Here is a 23149-nt window from a genome sequence, read left to right as displayed (position 1 = left end):
GTTTCATCCTAATATATTTATTAGACAGTCTTTGGGCTGTGTTAGTTGCTCAGTTGTGTCCAACTCTCTGTGATCCCATGGACTGTAGCCCTCCAGGCTCCTCTGTCCATGGGATTCTCCAGGCAAGAGTATTGGAGTGGATTGCCATTCCCTTCTCCAAGACAGTCTTAAAGAACCATCGAAGAAAATATTCAATCCTGCTCCTTGAAAGTTTACCTCTTAACATTACATTTTAAGGTGAAATAATACTCTTTCTATTCTCATTAGTCAGAAGGCTTGGTTGGTATAAAGATGAGATACATGTCAATGAATAGTAGATATCTAGAAAATTCTATCTAATGTCCTGCCACAATAGGAATTTTATAATTTCTTATGTAATATGTAATAAAACTTCATGTATACACTCTAATTTTGGAAAACTAAAATGTTGCCTTCTTGATTATGTATTTATGAAGCTATAGCACTGAGATACAAAATAAAAGGTTAGTTCACTAACTAAACATTAGAGTCTAAGTGAAATTGAACACCTGGATATTCTAAATAATGGGATATTTGGCATATTACAGACAAAGAATACAGATTATAGTCTCCCTCACATTTAATATGCAACTTTCAGCATTGTTTAAGTAAAAGCAAAATAACAGGACAATTCCATAAATATGAATCCACCCTAATACATTTATATGTGAAGTCTACAAAATGCTGCCTAAAACTTGGCAGATTTGTCTAATTAATCCCAACACACTTGCCAATCTTATATAAGATTGTTCTTTTTACATCATTTATAGAAATTGGCGTGCATGTGTTTCTAACATCTCATAAACACTAAGAATTCTTGCTGCTGTCTATTTACTAGGTTTGGATACATTTTAAAGGGACATATTCCAATAAAATGTGCTGTTGTCATGGCTGATGATGATATTGTAGAAAATTTTCTAATATTTTTGTTGGAAATGTCAATAGAATTTCATATCATGTTCCAATATAACATAAAGTTCAAATTTATTGCAACTATCTTAGCAAACTTAAAAAAAAAAAAAAGAAAGAACCAAGATTGAAAAAGCAACCATCTCACAGATAAGCACTTTCCATGTGTACATGCTGTTCTGGAACAGAGCATTTCAAAGATGGCCTATGAAAGCTGAGACAAGGACAAACCTCAGCTGCAGGGGTTTCTGACCTTGCTTATTACTAGGCTTGAAGGGTCCAGGGATAGGAGGGATTTTTTTCAGCCTATTTGCCCAAGTTCTTCATAATTACTTTCTTAATACACTGCCCCGCTCCAGTACCTGACCACCTATGCAGGCTTCGGTCGAGGACAACACTCCAATGTCCTCCTCTAACTCTGACCTCACTCCCTGTCTTAGTACATCCAGGCTGCTTTGGCAAATTACCATAGATTGAACGGCTTACAAACAACAGAAATGTATACAGCAAGGCACTACTGCATAGCACAGGGAGCTACACTCAATATCCTGAGATAAACCATCATGGAAAAGAACATAATAAAGACTGTACATGTGTATGACTGAGTCACTCTGCTGTATTGCAGAAGTTAACACAACACTGTAAATCAACTATAGTTCAATAAAAAATTTTTTTTTTAAGAAATTTATTTCTCACAGTTCTGAAGGCTGGGAAGCCAGAGTTCAAGGTGCTGGTAGATTCAGCATCTGGTGAAAATCCACTTCCTGGTTCAAAGATGACTTTCGTTTTACTTCGTCATCACCTGGTAGAAGGTTTGAGTGAGCCCCCTGGGTTCTCTTTCATAAGTGCACTAATCCCACTCAGAGGGCTCCACTCCCAAGATCTAATTACCTCCCAAAAGTGCCACCCATCAGGGATTAAGTTCAGCCTATGAATTATGTGGGGACATAAACATTCAGTTTATGCACTCCATTACCTTACTTCCTTTGGCATGTTCTACACATTTCAAGAAACACTTATTTTGCTGGGAAAGGGCATAATAAAATTAATATACAAATACCATTATCATAGAACCCCAATAATTAATTATAATATAATTAATAATTTTCCATTTAATTCAATGACTTTCCCAATTACAGACTGTCACCGTACAACAACATCGAATAAATGGTTCCCCGATACAGGTGTTTTCTACATTTGGCAAAAAATTAAAATTCATTTCCAAAATGAGGTCAGACCTGAAAATTGATTTCTTCTCAACTAGCCAAAAATTTGGTTGCTGTGAGTCTCAGAATCAAATTCAATTACATATACTCCATGACTTAAACAGTTTAGGGATTTTTGTGGTTGTTGTTTAGCCACTTCACAGTCCCTATCTTCTATCATTTATTATATTGGTTAATGTCCAGTGAGGAGAAAGAAAACTCACCAGTTATTCTCATACAGATAATATAGAAAATTGTTAATGGGTTTAAAGTTGATTAAGACACAAGGCAAAGATGGAGCACTGGGTTATTGCAGTGGGAGCAACTGGAGGAAACAGCAGCCACATGTAGGGCTGGAAAACAAACAGAAGATGGTGGAATTATTAAAACTGAGATGCTCTGTGAAGGGCCTCTGAGCTGGTGCTGGTTCTTAACCCAGAAAAGGGCCCTTGAACGGCTGGAATTCAGACCTCTGTGGAGGGGGACTAGCCCACAAGTTTTGGTGTTTCTAAAGAGGTGCAGAGGAGGCTGCTTCTAAAAGTATTCAAAAAAAACTGCAAACTGGATTCAGCTGGTATGATTGGAACCAACTATCACCTTAGTAAGGACTTCCCTGGTGGCTCAGATGGTGAAGAATCTGCCCGCAGTGCAGGAGACTTGAGATCGATCCCTGGCTCGGGAAGATCCCCTGGAGAAGAGAACAGCAACCCTCTCCAGTATTCTTGCCTGCAGAATTCCATGGACAGAGGAGCCCAGCAGGTTACAGTTCACAGAATCACAAAGAGACAGGACTGAGCGACTAACACTAGAGTGAAGTAGGGAAGCTGGAAAGATGCTGACTACAGTAGAAAGCCAATGGAAACAAGGAGGAAACAGCAAGTCCCTTTTTCTTTCTCTAACTTTTTTGCCTTCCTTTAGAATCCCCACTCAGAGCTTAAAAGGGAGCCAGCTGCCCATCCAAAAATGTGGTCTGTGATGTCCCAGCCCAAACATTAATGAAGATGTATATGGCGGTGGGTGTTGAAACTGGGAGACAATCGCTAAACAACTGACGCTGAATTCACTGAACTTTAAGTTATTTGTGTGGATAACTGTCTCTTCAGCCTAAATATTCCTCCTTGAAAGCAGGAAACATATTTGTATCCATCCCATTATCTGGCATAGTATTTGATGTAATATTGTTGCTGTTGTTGTTCAGTCACTAAGTCTTGGTTTGAAACTTTGTGACCTCACGGACTGTAGCCCATGAGGCTCCTCTCTCCTTTACTATCTCCCGGAATTTGATCAAATAGCTGCTGTTAAAAAAGTACTTGGTTAGTGTATAATGGCCTACGTTCATCTATGTTTAATATTAGTCTGTTAGAAACAACAATGATTCTAATTTTAGAATTTTAATTCAATCTCCCCTCCTCCCCCCAAAATGATGGGTCTATTGGTTATCACTGCCAACTTAGTGGTAATCAGCAGATTTAATATGTATTACCTATTTGCATAAGAAATTGATGTGAAATATATTGTCAGTTCTCTCACTTAAGAGGACATAAAGATCACCTGGATTAAAAAATCAGCTAGTTAAACAAACGTTTACCACAGAGATTCTCATAGAGCAGGCCTTGTGTAGGACTTGAGAACTTGTGTTTCTAACAAGTTCACAGCTATGCTGATGCTCATCCACGGACCACATTTTAATTTTATACTGCTTTAATACACAGTTAGAATGTGGCAGCCTTTAAAAACTGCTTTATACGTTAGTTTGATAAAATATTTATTGAACACATTGTATGTATAAATTACCCTGTTGAGAATTGCAAAAAATCCAGCAACAATTAAGATATGTTCTCTCAAGGAATTTATAGTTTAATAACTTAGTATAACACATAAAAACTTTAAATAGGGACTAAAAAGTATAATTAAAGTTCTTTGGGACACACAGAGGAAGAAATAATAATTAATGGATTTTTTGGTTTAATTTTGTTTTGTTTAAAATACTGCAATTGACTTTGGGAAGTTGATTATAAATCATGCTTTACTCATTTTTATCTGTTCATAGTAGATGGATGATATGATGAGAATTTCCCACTACACATCAGTATTATCTGGCTTTAAGTATTTATGTACATCAATAATATCATCTTTTTATAGAGACTTTAATTGATCTATTTACCAAAAAGATGTTATCTAAAGACCAATAATTGGGGATGTATTATTGGTATATTTTTGAAAAAAAATGAAAAAAATTTATTTTTAAAATATGACATTATTCACATGTTATGTTTATCATGTTTTTTCTTTTTCATATCAAGAAAGAAAACAAATAGCTTTAAGGTTAACTTAAATAGAAAGATATTTGGATGAATAAGGTGGCATGTTGAAAAAAGTTTACAAAAATTTAAAAGAATATAATATGGTACAAGCACTGTTTTATCTCAGTTTGAAATAATATGTAAAATGCTAGCAATTTGTACATCATAGAACAAGCATTCATATTCTTGTTTTTGGTATGTGTGCTCAGTCACTCAATCACGTCCAACTCTTTGTGACCCCACTGACTGCAGCCCACCAGGCTCCTCTGTCCATGGAATTTTCCAGGCAAGAATACTGGAGCAGGTTGCCATTTCCTTCTCCAGATGATCCTCCCAGCCCAGGGATCAAACCCGAGTCTCTTGCATCTCCTGCACTGGCAAATGGATTCTTTATCACTCTATTGATATATTGTACCCTTAATCTTTTATTTCCCATTATTTGTTAAAATATTAAAGAGCACTGAACAGGCTAATACTATAATGTAAAGTCTTCCCACCTGAGAATTAATTGCGACTGAAATATGGCAAAAATGGTTCTAGTACTTAACAATACTAGATATGGTAATTCTAAGGTAGCAAGTTATCATCATCTAGATTCAGTCCAGATTATCATAGAGTAAGTTAAACTGAAGTGTCCCCCTTAAAAATGACTCTGCATATTTGATGGTTATTTGGCAAAGCTATCTCCTTGACTCCTTCACCAAAAAACAATTACCTCACCAAAAACAATGTCTTGGACATACTGTCTTTATGGACTGATCCTATACTCTGGTTCTCATTGTATGTCTGTGGTGAAGGGTAACTTAAAATAGGTACATACACACATGTGTATGTTCCCTGTCCTGATATCATGCTTCTCCTAGATATGCAGGTACACTTACACAACAGGATGTTCTCTATTCTTTTCATTACTTGGTACTTAAATGTAAACTGCAGTGGTTAACTTTCAACCTTGGGGTAAAAGGAGGCAGGTCCTGAGTCTGTTATGATCCATCTTAGTCAGTATATCTCAAGCTTGATAAAACATTGAAATTTCCTGAGAAACAGACGGTCTCAATTTTTTTGGTAAAAATCTTCCCAGATGATTATAAAGCATAGTCAAGTTTGCAGCTTGTTATTTTAAAATTAACAACGAGGTGTTTTGTTTTATCACCACATTCTTTCCACTTTCCCATCCAAATCTGTTTACCTGAATCCTGCCAATCTTTGATTAAAACAGGCATTGAGTTCTTTAGTGATGGCAAAAAAGAGCTTACCCTTCATTCTATAACAGTGAGCATATTTGGGGGATGTCTTAATTCAGAGGAATAAATAATTGTTTGTGCCAACTCTATATAAGGTATTGTGCTAGTTACCACTGGAAATACAAAGATGATTTTGATGGAGCATTTGCAATCAAGGAACTTGAAATTTGTGGAAAGAGAAACATATGCACAAAGATTTTTCATATTAGAAAAAGTTTAAGGCAGTGTTCACAACACTGGCTACACATTTGAATCACCTGGTAAGTTAAAAAAAAAAATACTGATTGCTAGTCCCAACCCTAGAAATGCTGATATTAAATCTGAACTGCATCTGAAGTCTTTAAGTGTTTCTCCAGTCAGTAATTCTCCAGGGTTCACAGCAAGCAAACAAAGTGCTACAACAATGTGGAAACAAAAGTTCTTTGAGGAAGAGGTAGCATTTAGTATTAATAGAAACTAATCATCATGAGCTTACTATATACTCAAATCTTTACATGATTTAACTTAGCCATCACAATGACCCTTAAAACTGGGCCATGGAAAACAAAGTAAATGGAATCCTAGAAAACTTGAGTAACTTACCCAAAGCCAACCATCTGATGGATCCTAAACTGGAACTCAGAGATTCTGACTTCAGGATTTCTTCTCTCCAACGCTGTGTTTTTCTTCCTAAAGGATGGAAATTTAGGAAGTTAATGAATGAAAAAACACTTCAGGAAAACAGTTTGGAGTTACATTAACAGGCAAGGGGCCTGGAGCCAGTCTTGTTCCCCTTTGAATTTCGGCTCTCCCACGGCTTCCTAGATGACTCAGATGGTGAAGAGTCCACCAGAAATTCAGGAGACCCAGGTTCAATCCCTGGGTCAGGAAGATCCCCTGGAGAAGGAAACGGCAACCCATTCAAGCATTCTTGCCTGGAGAATTTCATAGAAGGCGGAGCCTGGTGGGCTACAGTCCACTAGGTCACAAAGAATCAGACATGACTGCAACTTTCACTTTCACACACTTTCCCACTCTCCAGGCGTTATTGGTGACTAGTCAGTTCCCTAGTTACTGTGTGCCTCAGTTTCCTCATATGTACAAGGGATCACAAGATCAATTGTTTGAGTTGTTGTGAGGATGCAATAAGTTACTACATTAATGTTAGCAATCATAATTATTGTTTTGAGGAAAAAACTAGTGGAAAGCTGAAACACCTGGCTGTGGAATGATTGAGGATCTGGTGTGTTAAATCATGAGGAGTAGAGTGGCCTATAGTTAGCATGACTGTAATTCTATGTCTGTATCTATTTTCTTGTAATAATTGATAGTGCCTGTTTTTTCTCAAATGTGGGACAATAAGGAGAAGATCTATCATAATGGTAACATACAGGCATATCTCTTTTTATTGAGCTTCCCAATGACTGCAGCTTTTACACAAATGGAAGGTTTGTAGCAACCCTGCATTATCAGATGGTAGCATTTTTTAGCAATAAAGCATTTTAAAAATTAAGGTATGCTCATTGTTTTATTAAACATGATGTTACTGTACACAATTGACTGCAGTATAGTATAAATATAACTTTACATGCACTGGGAAAGCATAATGTTTGTACAACTCACGTTATTGCCCTATTCACATTATTGACATGGTCTGGAACAGTACCCACAATATTTCTGAGGTACACCCTGTGTCATGCTGTAACAGACCAAGTGCAGGGCTTAAAGGGAGAACCATTCAGTAGGACTCTGAGTTAAGAAGTGCCTTAATCAGAAAATAATAAGATCTGTGCTTTATAAAGATAACTCCAGTAACAGTGTGTTGGATGGATTGCAAATTGTAAAATTTGACAATTTCCAAATGCAAAGTGGTGTAAACACATGCTTTGAGAAATATAGTGGGCACTTGGGGACATAAATCAAGGGGAAAAGATTGAGAATGGGATGTATCCTAGGAAGACTGGATCTTTAATCTTTGAAGTCAGGGACCAAGCCAGGAATTGTTTCATTATTAAGGCCATGTGTAGCTTGAAACACTCAAAAAGACCCAGCCTCAATAACTTTGGCCAAATTGCCAGTGGTGTGTGGGTTTGGATTTTTCTCACTCCAGGAAATTATAGCAATGCAGACCAAACTAGAAAGCACAGGGTCATATCTCATCATTTACGGTCCAAGGCCTGGGAATGGGGACTAGGTAGTCAAGCTCAACTGTGTAATAGTGGAAAGGAGAAAAGAGATAGTGTGAATGAAGAAAGGAGACGAGAAAGAGAGGCGACTGCCATCAGATCTTATAAAAAACAATTGCCATTCAATTGCCAGGGGAGAGCGCCTCTTAGGGAACAGTAAGGCCCATTGTTTTCCTTACTTTGGTGATTTTCACGTGGATAAGATACGTCAGCCCAAGATTCTTTTAAAAGAACATATCACCTCTCACATAACATTCCAGAAACATGGCAAATAACAAGTGTGACTGCAGAGTGAACCTATGACTGGAAACTGAAGCCAGAATTTCTGCATTCCTTGCAAGTACCCATAGTTCCTTTAATTATATTCAGGGCTTGTAAACAGGAAAGTGCTTCATAGATGTAGAGAATCCAAGAGGTAATCCAAAAATAAAATAAAATAAAATAAATATATGGTCTGGTACCACCAAACCAGATTAAAGCAACATTATTTCCTATGGAAGAGAAATATTTTGGAAAAATAGTAGTAACAATGGAATCACAAGCAAAATGCTACTTATTTGTGACTGAGGGAGAGACTGTCAGTTTTGATAAATACTACAAAGATGCTGTATTTATAAAATGAGGGAATATGAGGGAAATGACTTACATTTTATAATTACACCTTTAAGGGAAAATAAATATTTATCTACCTGTCATAACATTTCCAAACTTTCCTTTGAGAGAGAGAGAGAAAAAAAATAATCCTAGAGTCCATTACTTTGATGATTACTGAAAACCTTTTTTACATTTCTCTTCCATCTACTTATATTATTAAGTATCTCCATCTTGTTTTACTAATTCATGTTTGTCTAAATTTTTAGGTTTTACAGGCTCATTAGAATTGTTTTGCCTCTTATCCAGATTTCCATCTATGTAACTAAGAAATCTCTGATGCCAATATGAAACTCATAAAATTTGGTAGTGAATCAGACCAACAATTTAGGAGGTAGTTTCAGGGAAAGTTCAGTTGTATTTAAAAACATCTGCAAAGTACTTTTTCCCTGGAGCATCCAGAAGGCACACATGAAGTTGATTGTGACTATTAGACATGAAGTATTTCAATCAAAGTTATCATTCCACCAGAAGTAATCATTTGTTCCACTTATTAGCAATTAACATGTGGCTTATCACGTGATTCATTAGCACACTTCTGCTGGTATCCAATTTGCTTTCCCAGAATTCCTCTCACACTCCCTGGCAGGAAGTCACCATGGTGACATCTGTTTCTTGTAGAGCTATCAAGAACGATAAGCCACTTCTTGTGTTGCTTAAGTCATAGATTCTTTCCCCTTTTCTCCAACAGTTAATATGTTCTTTTTCTGCCATATGGAAAAGATAAATACCAGAACTTAAAATATCAGAATAAAAGAGAAATGAGAATGAAACTCTTTGAACATTGACCATGAAGGAAATACTTATGGAGTGTATTCAAAGGTGTTGGACTCTTTGTGTTATTTCTATTAAATTAGTGACCACATCAAAAATATGTTGGCTAGCAAAAATTTTCCTTTAGTCAGTCTATTCAAATATTCAAATGGACACAAACTGTTAAAACCATACACCCTTTTCAGTTATTTATTGCTATGTAACAAACACCCAAGTCTTCTTGAAATTACATTTTATTATTATCCTAATGAATCTGGGGCTTGCTTGACTGAGCTCACAGGGTGGTCTCAGAGGAAATCTTCTGTGCCCTTGCAGGGAGATATCAGCAGGAGATATAGTCATCTGAAGACTCAACTAGACTATATAGCCATAATGGTTCACTCATGTGCCTGACAGCTGATGAAGCTTGTTGGCTCTAAGTTTAGCTGGAGTTATAAACTTTAACATTTTAAACCTACCTCTCCATGTGTCATGGGCTGCCCATGGCATGGTAGCTTGGTTTCAAGATGGAGTGTCCAAAGAGCAAAGTGTCCCACAATACCTAGGCAATAAGAGACAAGTTTCTTGTGATCCAGATTCAGGAGTCATATGGCATCTCTTCTGTCATATTCTAGTGTTCAAAAGTAAGTTACAGTGTCAACTTAAGTTCAAGAGAAAGGGACCACCCAAGGGCCTGGATACACCAGGAGTCATGCCTCACTGGGGAGCCATCTTTGAAGATCAGTTATCGGACCTCAAATTAAGGATTTATATAAAAATCCAGAGAGAAACTCTTTATAAAAAGAAAAAGAAAAAAACATTGAACTTAAAGAATTTATAGACTCAGGGCCTAAATCGGAATAGAATATCTATTCTTTTAATGTCTCAGGTTACTCTACACAATACTGAAGGATCAATATATTGAGTTTCATCTTTATGACACTATGTTAGGAAAAATATGTTTCATAAATCAGGTTTCAGACTACTTCCATTACTGAAATATTTAGGTAAAAACTTTCCTTCGAGTATTGATCATTTTAAATAATGATTGCTACCATTTATTTAGCATTCACAATGTTCCAAAGAATTGTTACTTTCATAAAAACTTAGAAAAGAAGTACTGTTATTTCCCCACTTTATGGATGTATCAATAGAGAGAGGCTCAGATATTAAGTATTTACTAAGAACTACATAGCTAGTGATTGACAGAGCTACATTCTGACTTTAGGGAATATGGATCCAAAGTGCATGCTCTTAAATATAAGATCTGCTGTGAAGACCTGTACTAAGACACAGTATCACAGTAACTAGTAATGTGGTTGTGTTATCCTGCAACAGAATCTAAATCTAGGGCAGGGTTTTGCCTAGTATTAATTTCCTACAGCCAAGGACCACTAGAAAATACCTGGAGTTGAATAAGCTGGGTTTGTTTTACACCATAGCATGGAGGAACACACATCTTGGAAGGCTGTGGTATCTGCAAGAGAGTTTCAGAAACAGCTATTTTCAATTTGAGCTTTGGTTGGATAACTTTGGGGAGGGCTTAAGGAAGGGAGGATTTACCCAAGTCTAGATGCTGTCAGAATCTACTAGGGCTTCCTTTGTGGCTCAGCTGGTAAAGAATCTGCCTGCAATGCGGGAGACTTAGGTTTGATCCCTGGGTTTGGGAAGATCACCTGGAAAAGGGAAAGGCTACCCACTCCAGTATTCTGACCTGGAGAATTCCAATAGGGTCACAAAGAGTCAGACACAACTGAATGACTTCCACTTTCCTTCACTTTCAGATGCTGTCAGAAAGTGAGTGCAAATCTATGATTGGCTATCTCAAACAATTCTACCTATATAAAGAAGAGAAGACCAGGGTGAGGATCAACCTGTAACTAGTGAAGAATCAGTAGTCACTCAAGTTAGTCATGAGAAGGAGATGACTGGTATTTTGTGGTTTACACAATGACCTTGTTTTCTGTTGGCACCTAGACAAAATTGTGCAATGGCCTTGCTTTTGTCTCATTTTATCATGGTCTCAGAGTGACCTCATCTGATCTTGGTATTCTTTGAAATTGTTTGTGTCCAGAAGAACAGAATGGCCTAGCTGTGAGGGCCAGGCCAGGTTTTAAGACACTGGGGCCTTGCTGCTCATGTCAGGCCAGTTTCTGGCTATCAGGGACTGCTTTTATTATTTCTTAGTGGGTTGAATTTTTCAGGTGAATAGAGTATGACCTATTTCTTTTAGCACATTATTATTTTAATACTTAAGATATTGAATCAAATATCTAATAGCTACTTTATATTTGAAACTTGTAATTTCTAGGTAATATTAATAAAATGTTTTATTAAAGATCACTTTATTTTTAATTATCAATATGCATCATATTTTAAATGTTATTATTATATTTGGAGGAAAACTTTTCCCAAAAAAAGCAAATCTCTAATGTTTTAATCGACTTAAAGGGAGAAAGCTTGATATACTGACAGACTGATTTTATATTAATTAGGTATTTGTTTTAATATTTATAATAAGCTGCTACTTTTACATTAGAATTGACCCTTGAATAACATGGGTTTGAACTCCATGGGTCCATTTATTTTTTTTTTTCATGGATCCATTCATATGAAGAAATTTTTCAGTAGTAAATACCACAGTACTATACCAGTCCGTGGTTAGTTAAATCTGTGAATACGGAACTGTGGATACTAAGGAACAGTGCGTAAGGTGGGTCAATTATAAATTATACTCAGATTTTCAACTGATTGGAGGGTTGTAAACATGCATTTCAGTTGAAAATCTTGAGGGTCAACCTATGAACCCTGCATTGTTTGAGGGTCAACCGTAATTGCTTTTAGCATCATTTTCTATACTATTTGTACTAAAAAAAAAACACAGGTATTTTGAGTACAGATAAACTGAGAAGTCACTGGGATATATAAGATTCATAGGAATCCTATGTTAAATGTTGGTAATATACTGCAATTAAATAGACCTTTTTTTTTTAAACACACTCAGCCATCTTGGATGACGGGGTTAAATGTCCTTAAGCTTTAAGGCAGAGTTCAAGAAAACAGATCTGATACCACTCAGCAATTGCTAAAATTCAGCATTCAGGTTAAGGAGCACTACAAGGTATTTCAGTAGAAAAAAAAAAATTATTCTGCGTTCCTGGAGTACTAAATTTCATTTCTCTAACTACACAATACTATTTATCCTTCAAGATTCATTTCTGTTTTCCACTCCTTTGCTTGAGATAGACACTCATCCTGAGTGGCTCCTAATATCCTGTTGGTAATTTTGTCATAATTTTTGTCTCCTCCATTAGACTGTATACACCTCAAGAAAAGGGCCTTTCATCCCCCCACCTTAGTGTCTAACACAATACTTGCCCTCTAATCTATACTCACAAAATGCCTATGGAGTGAATAAATGAAAGAATGGATGAATATTTATTTTTTTATTTTTATTTTCAGTTTGGATACACTGGCTTAAAAACAATTTTCTTTCTCAAAATTAACAAAGTTATAATACTATGGCAAATGAAATTGCAATCTAACTTCGTGACAGCATGCAATAAACAGTTTATTTTAAAAATAACTTTCTAACATATATGATCTAACAATCCTTCATGTGAAGTTGCATTTTTTTTCTGTTTCCAGAAGACAAAATGTTTTCTAAAGGCTGTTTTATTGTTTTGTTCTCAGAATTTGTTTCAGAAAACACAAAACAGGTGTGGATCATCTGTAGTCATTTAAAGAAACTAATAAAATTAATGAATTTTTAGTGTATATTCCAAAAAACATATGCATATTCATTTCCTATGCAAATGAAACAGTACTGATATTTATAAATGCCATATTAAAAGTCTTTAAAATTAACATCATAACTTCAAAAAATGAACTTCAATGTCTAGAGTGCTAATAGAGGAACCAATAAAACAAACTTGTTAATTTATTGTTAATAAAGTTAACTTAATTATTGTTTTTAATTATTAACTTAATTACTAGTTATTATTGTTAATTATTGCTAAGTTAATAAAATTTCTAGATATATATAGCCAGATATATCTCATTAAATAATGTTGCTATATACTGTTATTCAAGAAAAATTTATAATTTTCTTTTGAAGTCAGACTTTTAAAAAAAATTTTGTTCCATAAATTAGTAGGTGACAATTATGGAATTTATCTTGTGTTGATTCTTCCCATTGTTAAACTTAACTGGAAAACAACAGCAACAAATACTGCCAACCAATCAATAATAATACCATAAATTGTTATTCTAAATGGACTAATATTTGCATCTCTTACAATCTCATGAAAGGTTATATGTAAAGAAGATCTTGTTGGACTCCCTAAATCGCTCAAGATAAATATAAGGAGAAGACATCCAGGAAAGAGTTATTTTCCTTTGTTAAAAGAGAAACTTAGAAATATTTTGTGCATGCTTCCTGATAAATGTGTTGGATTGTTTCCATTCTGATATATTAATTAAACAAACCAACCGTAGCAAACTCAATGAAATACAATCTAATTCATTATTCAATTTAGAAATAGTTCAACAAATTTATGTCACTTAAAATTAATTTATATAATTAATAGCAATTTAAATATTTTAGTGATTAATAATTAACTACATTGGGTTAATTAACTAATAATAATTAACTACAGTGGGTAGCAAATGGCCACCCAATCCTATTTTTTCTGTCTGGAAAATTCCAGGGACGAAGGACCCTGGCAGGCTACAGTCCATGGGATCACAAAGAGTTGGACATGACTGAAGCACACATATATCATATATCTTCACAGACCTTTATTCTGAGGGGAAACAAAGTCCTAAAATGAAGATTAGAAATATGTGTTTTTGACTTTGTCCATGTAGCTCTTTAGAGTCTCAATTAGAAAAATAGGTACTGTAGTAAATGCATAAACTATTAATACATATGAGACATATGGCAAATCATTTGGAAACATTTTATGCCATTATTTAAAAAAAATTCAGTTAATGGAGCTCTAACAAAATTGGGACAGAATGACACTCAAAACCGGAATATTGAAAATAATATTTCTTATATTAAAGTCCATCCTTTTATTAAAAATTCCCATTGCTAAGCATATAAATATTTGAAGAATTTTAGCCTATTTGTAAGGACAGGGAAGCCTGGCATGCTGCAGTCCATGGGGTCACAAAGTCATACATGACTGAAGAACTGAACAGCAGCAAAGAAATGCCCTATACATTATTAATATAGTGACTGATAGTTCACAGCCCACACCCTAAGGACAGTTTACTAAACACTGGCTAAATCCTCATTTATAATCTAATTTATGTCACTAGTAATTGAAGGATTAAATATGACTGTAACTGACCTCTAGGCCTTGCATACTAGTAATTCACCTTTATTAAATAATTTCTATGAGCTAGATGGATACTTCATGATAACTTAAATTCAGAGAAGTTAAGTAACTTGCACAACCAGTAAGTGGCAAAGTCAGGATTCAAATCCGGGCACACTGGCTTTTATAACCACACCTGAACCTCTGTACTATCCCCGCAGAGGGCCTCTGGTAGTTCTCCTTTTATAAGAAAACCAAAGCCCGCTAAGTAAAGTAAGTTGTACAAAGCCACGTGGTAAATCTTTGTTGAGCCCAGAACAAGGCCCAGATAGTTTACTCCAAGTCCCAGACACTTTTCTATGACAAACTGCTCCTCACTTGCCCCACAGCCCCAGTTTCTCTTAAAACTGTACATTTTCACTTCTTTTGTCCTACTCACCCCTTCTCAGAACTGTGACTCTTTCCAGGGGCCAGCCTAGCTGCTCCATCCATGGTTCGGCTTCCTACACCATTCTAGAACTTTGGTTTAGGCTGTTTAGCCAAACTGAAAGACCCTGAATTAGGTCAACACAATAAGACAGTCACCTGCATTTTCAGACAAATCGGGCATATTCAAGGTGGTACGGCCATAGATGGAGGCAGGTCTGTGCCTGCACGTTCAGACTGACAAAGGGATCTGACAAGAGCAAGGTAAATAATGAGAGTGAGAAATATTGAAAATGTGCAAAACAAACAAAAGAGAGTGGGAAATTAATCTGCAAAACAGAAAATACTTGGAAGAGAAATTTTGTGGTTCTGGATATTTTTGGGGCAATGTGCTGGCCATCTTCGAGTAAACCCTCCAGATCCATTCTCCACTTGTATTCACCATGTGTCTGTGATGACAGCCTCTATCCGTGCATGCTCAGTCGTTCAGTCGTGTCTGACTATTCTGCAGCCTCATGAACTACAGCCCGCCAGGTTCTTCTGTCCATGAGATTTCCCAGGCAAGTATACGGAGTGGGTTGCCATTTCCTCCTCCCAGGGATATTCCTGACCCAGGGATAAAACCTGTGTCTCCTGCATTGGCAGGCAGATTCTTTACCCCTGAGCCACTTGGAAACCTGACAACCTCAATGTCTCTATAGATTCCACCAACAGGTTCTCCTTCCTCTGGCAGGGGAAGTCACCTGCAGACTTTGAAGGTAAGGAGAGTGAGGTCAGATATTTATTCCCTAATTGGGCTTCTGTGGTGGCTCAGATGGTGAAGACTCTGTCTACAACGCAGGAGACTTGGGTTCCATCACTAGGTTGGGATGATTCCCTGGAGAAGGGAATGGCAACCCATTCCAGTATTCTTGCCTGGAGGATTCCATGGACAGAGAAGCCTGGAAGGCTACAGTCCACAGGGTTGCAAAGAATCAGACATGACTGAGCAAATAATACTTTCACTTTCACTTCCCATTCCTGTTAGGTCACTGTGGCTTGGCCATGAAATTCCTCCAAAGATCTTCTCCAATCAGACTGCTTTCTCCTTATACTGTCCTCCTTGAATTCTAAGAGCCACCTTATCCCCTTTGTCCTTCAGACCTACCAGTGAATATGATTTTGTCACATTCAGTTCAGTTCAGTTCAGTCGCTCAGTCGTGTCTGACTCTGTGACACCATGGACTGCAGCATGCCAGGCCTCCCTATCCACCACCAACTCCCAGAGTTTACCCAAACTCATGTCCACTGAGTTGGTGATGCCATCCAACCATCTCATCCTCTGTCGTCCCCTTCTCCTCCCACTTTCAATCTTTCTCAGCATCAGGTTCTTTTTCAATGAGTCAGTTCTTCACATCAGGTAGTCAAAATATTGGAGTTTCAGCTTTAACATTAGTCCTTCCAATGAACACCCAGGACTGATCTCCTTTAGGATGAACTGGTTGGATCTCCTTGCTGTCCAAGGGACTCTCAAGAGTCTTCTCCAACACCACAGTTCAAAAGCATCAATTCTTCGGCGCTCAGCTTTCTTCACAGTCCAACTCTCACATCCATACATGATTACTGGAAAAACCATAGCTTTGACTAGACAGACTTTTGTTGGCAAAGTAAACTGTGAACCCCAAATTACATCAGCTCTCTCAGTGGTATCCCCAACCCCCTGACTAATACAGGAGGTATGGAAGATAAGAGAATTCATCATAAAAAAAACTCATTGGCAGTTGAGAATACAGAGAATTGTATTTCATCTGAACATTGTTGAGATGGATATTCTAAACTATTTCAATGTGGTATGTAGTTTGAGGAAACAGTCATCTTTATCATTTGAAGATAAAAGTTAGGCCATTAAGACTATTCAGTAAGGTGAAGACTTCTGAAAGGAAGCCCCAAACTCACAAGAAATCAAGTCAAGAGTAAATTTATAGTTGTTTTGAGCGTAATGCCTTAGAGAGCATTACTCTTTAATAGCCATCCATTTAAAAAAGCAGTTTTATTCTAATTTAGACTCAGCCATTTTATATTGTTTAAAAAAACTAAGGACCAAATATGAAAGAGAAATAAGAATGTATTATTCAATAGCTAAAAGTCATGTCTGACTCTTTGCATCCCCATAGACTGCAGCACACCAGGTTTCCCTGTCCTTCACCATCTCTTGGAGTCCGGCCAAATTTATGTCCATTGAGTAAATGATAATGATCCCATCCAACCATCTCATCCTCTGTCACCCCCTTCTCCTCCTCTCCTCACTCTTGCCCAGCATCAGGGTCTTTTCTAATGAGTCAGCTCTTTGCATCAGGTGGCTAAAGTATTGCAGCTTCAGCTTCAGCATCAGTCCAATGAATATTCCTTCCATATATTCAGGGTTGATTTGCTTTAGGATTGACTGACTTGATTTCCTTGCTGTCCAAAGGACTCTTAAGAGTCTTCTCCAGTGTCATGATTTGAAAACATCAATTCTTTGGTGCTCAACCCTCTTTCCAATCCAATTCTCACATCTCTGATTTTTAATATGCTATCTAGGTTTGTCATAGCTTTTTTCCCCAAGGAGCAAGCAAGCCACATTGCATTGTGGCTGTAATCATCATTCATAAGAATATATAATATTTTATGATTACTATATACTAGGAGGAGAAGGAAATGGCAACCCACTCCAGCATTCTTGCCTGGGAAATTTCATGGACAGAGGAGCCTTGTGGGCTACAGCCCACTGGGTCACAAAGAGTCAGACACAACTGTGCACATACACACATATACTAGAAACTTTGCTAAACATTCTTTTTTTAAACATTTTTTGGTAAAATGCTTGTTTGAGGTTTAATCTATGTTGAGTAATATTCAACCTGTTTGGGTGAAAAGTTCTGAGTTTTGACAAATGTATATAGTCATGCAACACCACTAAAATTATAGGATTGTTCATTCACACCAAATAATTCATTTGTCCCCATTTGTAATCAATTCTCTCCCTAAAACGCTGCCTCTAGACACTAGATATCAGTGATCATCTGATTTCTGTACCTGTTGATTTATAATTTTCCGGAATTTCATATAAATGGAGTTGCAACTTATCATTAGCCTTTGTGTCTAAATTCTTTGCTTTAGCTTAATGACTCTGAGAGTAATCCATATTGTTGCATGTATTAATATTTTGTTCCTTTTTTGATGAGAAATATTCTATAATACCACAGTTTTTCCATTTACCTATTGATTTACTTTAGGGTTACTTCCAGCTTTTATAATTATGAATAAAGCATTTGATTCAGGTAAGGTCTTTGTGATAATATATGTTTTCATTTCTCTTTGATAAATAAAATGGAACCATTGGGTCATATGATAAGTGCATGTTAGGCAATTACCAAACTGTTTTCCTTGTGCTAAGTGGTTGTAAGTATTGTCTCATTTAATCCCTAGAATATTAAATTCTTATTACCTCATTTAAACCTTAGGAAAGCAGAACTTTGGTTTACTTCCATTTCACAGATGAAACAACTGAGGCTTAGAGAGATGAAGTGACTTAGATGATGACTGTTATTAGCCTGGGAATACTCATACCACTTAGGAATCAGACTCCTTGATTCTAAATCCAGGCAAATTTAGTTGAGTTATATAACCACACTAAGGCATAGTTTCTTCATTTGTAAAATTAGGATAGTCATTTTTAAATGGATTAAATGAGTTAGCATGCTATGGCATTTAGAACAGTATCTGGCACATAGTAAGCACTCAATAAATGTTAGTTAATAACATTATCTGGGACATACTGTCAATTCCAGTCCAAATCCCAAGTTGGCCTCTTGCCTGAAATTCTTTTAAGTTCAGTAAGATCTGTATCTCTGAATGTGTTTATTTATTTTCTTCCTTGTTCCAGCAGAGTTTAAAATGACATCTGTCAGTATTAGGGAGCTAAAGCCTACCTGAAGATAACAAATAATGAAATTTGGATTTTCAACTTTGGAGTTTTAAGATTCAGCTTCAGAGTGGTAGAATAATCAACAGACACTTCATGTATAATCGTATAGCCAGTAAAAAACACATCCCATCTGTATTTGTCAGCGCTTGCATTCACTCGCTCAGTTGTGTCCGACTCTTTGTGACCCCATCGACTGTAGCCTACCAGGCTCCTCTGTCCATGGAATTTTCCAGGAAAGAATATTGGAGCTGGTTGCCATTTCCTTCTCCAGAGGATCTTCCCAACCAGTGATGGAACCAGCGTCTCCTGCACTGGCAGGCTAATTCTTCACCACAGCACCATCTGGGAAGTCCATTTGTTGGCCTTTATACCTATGTAAAAATCACTGAATCTTCTCCATTTCTTTAGTTCTTATTTACAAAATAGTAAAGGCAGGCTTGGGAAGTTAGAACAAGTCAATAGCAAACTCGGTGCTAAAGACAGACCAGAATGAAATATTATTAGGTTATTTGTCTCCTTTTTACTTGCCAAACCAAATCAACCATACATACACACACATGAACCTATACCTTTGTATATAATATATATGTGTATATAGGTGTGTGTATATGTATATATGTGTATATGTGTGTGTGTGAGGTTGGTTTGACATGTAACAAGGACGTGTGTATAAATCATATATGTGTGTGTATGTGTGTGTGTGTCTGTGTGTGTGTATAATAGCATACTTGCATTTGGAGAAAGAATTCTGTATTTAAATTAATTTTATTTTCCAGCTTTAGAGGTGTGGACTCCTAATAACTCCTAATGTGTTACAAAATAACTACATTAAATTTTCTTAGTTTTTCTCTTATTCTTAATACATACCAAGGACAGTCCTTAATATATATCAAGGACTCTAAATTTACTCTAGAAAGGTAAAATTTAAAGGACAAAGGCTACAAATTTTAAATTTTATATTCTTCCTTATACTTAATTTTATATACTATAGAAATCATTTTGTTCAGTTTGAGACAATTTTTGATAGTTTACCCTGAGTATTTATACAGTGTAAGATAAATCCATTTTGTCAAGGCATGCACACACAAAAACCCTACTGTATTTAAAAGAATTCAAAAAGCCACCTGAATGAAACCATTACAAATGTGAATTATGCATGTGAAAATAGGCTCAGGTTTTTTTTTCAGTGAATTTCTCATCATTTGGATTCACCTGCTGTTCAAGCCTATACTGTCTTGAAGACAACCCAGCTTGGAGCGAAATTTAGAAAGGCAGAACGAAGCAAGCAAAGCCAAGTGATGAGAGCTGTCACTAGATCTGCCATGGGATAAAGCTGGCAGGGTTTGCTTGGCTATGGCCACAGGTGGAACATAATTTTGATGGCTTTATCTACAATACTCTTGAGCCTTTTTTCCATATCATGGAAATCTGATTCAATTCAGTCTGACAGATGGCTATCTGATTTGTAGAAATGTGGGGGCCCCTGTGTCTCAGGTCTGAAAGAGACAGGGCCACCAGACTTTCTGGAAACATACAGAGTGGGCAAGTTGTGACACAGGATACTGTTGCTTGGTTCCCTCTTTCTACCCCCAGGCATGCACTGTACAATCCGTCATATGTGCATTGCCCCCTGCAGTTAATCCTGTTATCCTGGTTCAGCTTAAATAAGGATGGAAGAGCCAGATGAGCTAGCTGTAGCAACAAATTCTGGTATTACTTAATTGGATTTAGATCATTCTGTAACATATGTGGAGGGACACAGTTCTGCAGCTTCACGGTCACTGCTCTGAGTGGTAAGGGAGACCTGGCTCTGCACTCCAGGATCAACTGAAAGAGTTGGTATTCATGAACTGTTAGTTGAAAGTTGCTTTTGAGATATTATTCAGGATTTGAATTTCATTCAGAATTTCAAACTGGAAACATTCGGTTATGAATATCACAAAATGCTATCATTTTCCTTCTTTCCTGTGACTCCATTTTCTTATAAATTATGGTATCCCTTTATATGTTCTGAAATGGAAGACCTACAAAAGCTGATTAGAGAGATATAGTGGTATCACGGGTAATGAATTATCTTTTAAGGAAGTTAATTTTTAAAACAAATCTGGCTGTAATTTTAAGACTGGAGATCTATACAAATGTGTGAGTACAAGGTTTCTTACAGGTTTTTCTCTTATCACCTACATGGCCATACATGATCCTACAGAAGAAAACCAACTGTGTGCTGAGCCGTTACTGAAGGGCTGGTAGTGCTTTTGCAGTGATGTGCTCTCTGCTTGGGATGTTCTTTTTCTGCAGATCCCAAGTTTTGGTCCAGGCTTCTGTTCAAAAGTCACTTTATCAGACTTCCTTGCTACATCCGCTGCCGCTGCCTAACTTTCCATCCATCCTCTGTTTGAATATTAGGGTTTCACCGGTGGCTCAGATGGAAAAGCGTCTGCCTGCAATGTGAGAGACCCAGGTTCAATCTCTGGGTCAGGAAGGTCCTCTGAAGAAAGAAATGGCAACCCATTCCAGTACTCTTGCCTGGAAAATCCCATGGACAGAGGAGCCTGGTAGGCTACAGTCCATGGGGTCGCAAAGAGTCGGACACAACTGAGTAACTTCACTTTCACTTTCATATTTTAATACCGAAAGAATCATATAGATAGAAATAAGAAACTTGGGTTTGGGGGTAGAACCAGAACTAAGAGCATGCATGCACATGCATTCTTGGTATCCTAAAGGTACTCTGTATGGTAAAATTGGGATTTTGTTTTGTTGTTGATTTTAAACAACCAATTTTTTATTCTCAGAGTAGTTCTATCATTCAGTTTAGCCTTTAAGTAAAAATTTCTTTCTGCTGAACTCTCTGTACCTAAACTCAGCAATATTAATTGAATTTGCTGTGTCATTTAATAGATTTTGCTATAATACATTACCATATTTTCCCCCAGCCACCTGTGTGTGGAATTGAGTTCTGGAATTGTTTCCTTTTCTTGGCTTAATACGTAAATCAAACTCTCATTTATTTAGGTGAACTTAAATGATGAAGTTTGACCAAAGGCACTTCTTTTTACATATGTGGTTAAATATAATGTGAGGAGAGGCACAACAGCATTAATTTTTTCACAAATCTTTTATAAGCAATGGCTTATGAAATCAAGGAAACCTCTAATCAAAATACAAAAACATTTCATTTCAGAAAGAAGCACAATCATTTCTGAGTAATCAGAGAGCAAAAAGTCTTCTCCAAAAAGTCAAGTAAGATAGTAAGCTAACAAAAAAGCCACAGCAGTAAGGTATGGAGGAGGGGAAGGCGGTGGAAAGAACAGAAAGAACTGGTCATCAGTGAGAACTAGAAAGCCTGGTTCAGTTCAGTTCAGTCGCTCTGCTGCCGCTGCTGCTACGTCACTTCAGTCGTGTCCCACCCTGTGCGACCCCATAGACGGCAGCCCACCAGGCTCCCCCATCCCTGGGATTCTCCAGGCAAGAACACTGGAGTGGGCTGCCATTTCCTCCTCCAATGCATGAAAGTGAAAAGTCAAAGTGAAGTCACTTAGTCGTGTCCGACTCTTCGAGACCCCATGGACTCTAGCCTACCAGGCTCCTCCGTCCATGGAATTCTCCTGGCAGAGTACCAGAGTGGGTTGCCATTTCCCTCTCCATCAGTCGTTCAGTCGTGTCCGACTCTTCCTGACCCCATGGAATGCAGCACGCTAGGCTTCCCTGTCCATCACCAACTCCCACAGCCTACTCAAACTCATGTCCATCACGTCGGTGATGCCATCCAACCGTCTTATCTTCTGTCGTCCCCTTCTCCTCCCACCTTCAATCTTTCCCAGCATCAGGGTCTTTTCCAATGAGTCAGTTCTTTGCATCAGGTGGCCCAAGTATTGGAGTTTCAGCTTCAGCATCAGCCCTTCCAGTGAATATTCGGGACTGCCTTCCTTTAGGAATGACTGGTTGGATCTCCTTGAAAGCTTGGGTAGCTTACCTTTATTGAACTGCTAACCCTGACCTTCCTCTAACCGGGAGGCCTGCAGGTAGGATGCTAGGAGCTATCCAGGCTTTAGTAAACACATCTGGGCATCTACTAAGCCCATCTATTTCTTGCCTTTTTTCTTTTTCAAGGAAGAATTAGAGCCATAAACCTTTTTTTTTTTTTTAATTAGAGGATACTGTAGGAAAAATTAAAAGATGAGGGTCAAGAAACTGAAACCAGT

At 37.2% G+C, this 23149-nt stretch overlaps 1 long non-coding RNA gene across 1 annotated transcript in view; it reads right to left on the bottom strand.

Annotated features, from left to right (window-relative positions):
- Window positions 1-6261: 6261 nt before the first annotated feature.
- Window positions 6262-23149, bottom strand: part of LOC110137073 (uncharacterized) — a 42017-nt gene continuing 25129 nt past the window's right edge. The window contains exons 2-4 of the long non-coding RNA XR_002313841.2: window positions 10654-10725; window positions 9728-9810; window positions 6262-6348 (exon numbers count right to left, since the gene is read on the bottom strand). This is a non-coding gene — a long non-coding RNA (uncharacterized lncRNA). The remainder of the gene's footprint in view (window positions 6349-9727; window positions 9811-10653; window positions 10726-23149) is intronic.

Source organism: Odocoileus virginianus, chromosome 25 (genome assembly GCF_023699985.2).
Source record: "Odocoileus virginianus isolate 20LAN1187 ecotype Illinois chromosome 25, Ovbor_1.2, whole genome shotgun sequence".
Lineage (NCBI taxonomy): Eukaryota > Metazoa > Chordata > Mammalia > Artiodactyla > Cervidae > Odocoileus > Odocoileus virginianus.
Note: the sequence above shows the minus strand (reverse complement) of the source record. Positions and strands in the feature narration are given on the sequence as shown.